Consider the following 1,292-nt stretch of genomic DNA (forward strand, 5'->3'; position numbering starts at 1 on the left):
CTCTTGGAGCTGCAGTTTTCGACAGCATTCTGACGTCTTGGGATCAGCAAGAAAAGGAAAAAGTCACTTACATAGTGGAGACCATCTTGAGAGAGTACCAGCCTGCTCCGGGTTCTTCCGTTGTTTTGGCGCGGTGGATCAAGGGTGTTGCACGGGACACCATCAAACATCAACGAGATGCAGCTCGGAAGGCTTTCAGGACCGGCTCGCTGAAGCCTTCGGGCATCCCACACGAGACGTGGCTACAGATCAGGGAGGATGAGCGGACAACGGTCACGCGGCTCAGACAGCAGCGTGAGGCCGCGCATGTACGACAGATGACTAGGGGGACATCTCATCTTGGCAGCGGAGGCTTCGACACCTTTCGCTATGAGTTTGTGAGTTTCTAATCCAATCTTAACTATGGCGTTTTTTAAAACGCGATGATGAATCATGTATTTTTATTACTTTGATTTTTGTATAAACGCAGAATCTTGCGATGCATCGAGCTCCATCACGTGAGGAGGAGTCAGATGGATATTGCAGAGGTATCTATGAAGTACTGAATGATCTTGAAGCTTCAAGAGAGCCTTTATACTGGGAGGCCTTATAGTCTCGCTGATCGCTTGAGGTGAGACGTTAATATGTGTGAGTTGATTTAATTAAGTCAGTATATGTGAAGTAATATCAATACTAATTTTGTGAGTTGTCCTATGTGTAGGTTGCGACGCCTAGTCATTAGTGGACCAGATTTCATCTATATGCTTTGTGAGACACAGACACGCTTCTGTGTCTATTTTTTGTACAAACAGTTAGTGTTCAGACAGTTATTGTTTCCCTTATGGTTATGATTATTGTCATTATCATTGTATAGACAGTTATTGTTTCTCTTTCTGGTTATGCTTATGGTTATTGTTAATTTTGTTTATGGTTATGGTTATCTGCATTATGGTTTTGATCAGAGTGATTATAGCCGGTTGTGGTTTTAAGTTATGGTTATGGTTCGTTATGGTTATGCTTTTAAGTTATGGCTATGCTTTTCAGTTGGCACGGTTGTCTTTCATTGGCCTTAAATCTCATGTGAGATCCTACATGGACAGCATGTAGAGGGCAGGAATTCTAGGTGTGGCTGTGTGCATCTTTTAACTGGGCACAAGCCAGGCTACCTGCCCTCTGCCCAAGATTTTTTTTTTTTGCTATGGTCGTCGCTATATGCGTCGCTATACGCGACTGGTTTCACAGCGACGCGTATAGCGACGGGCAGCGTCTATATATACGTCGATAACACTTTCTTTTGTTGTAGTGTTCAGAAC

General features: G+C 43.7%; 1 protein-coding gene across 1 annotated transcript in view; it reads left to right on the forward strand.

Moving 5' to 3' along the window:
* LOC147439488 (uncharacterized) overlaps positions 1–818 on the forward strand; it is a 2,286-nt gene extending 1,468 nt beyond the window's left edge. Inside the window, exons 2-4 of the mRNA XM_086484322.1 lie at positions 1–377; positions 470–610; positions 701–818. The exon at positions 1–377 is cut by the window's left edge and continues 546 nt beyond it. The gene's annotated coding sequence lies outside the window, so the exon portion shown is untranslated. The remainder of the gene's footprint in view (positions 378–469; positions 611–700) is intronic.
* The last annotated feature ends 474 nt before the right edge of the window (positions 819–1,292 follow it).

Source organism: Adiantum capillus-veneris, chromosome 16 (assembly GCF_014529385.1).
Source record: "Adiantum capillus-veneris isolate H3 chromosome 16, ASM1452938v2, whole genome shotgun sequence".
In the NCBI taxonomy this organism is placed as follows: Eukaryota; Viridiplantae; Streptophyta; class Polypodiopsida; order Polypodiales; family Pteridaceae; genus Adiantum; species Adiantum capillus-veneris.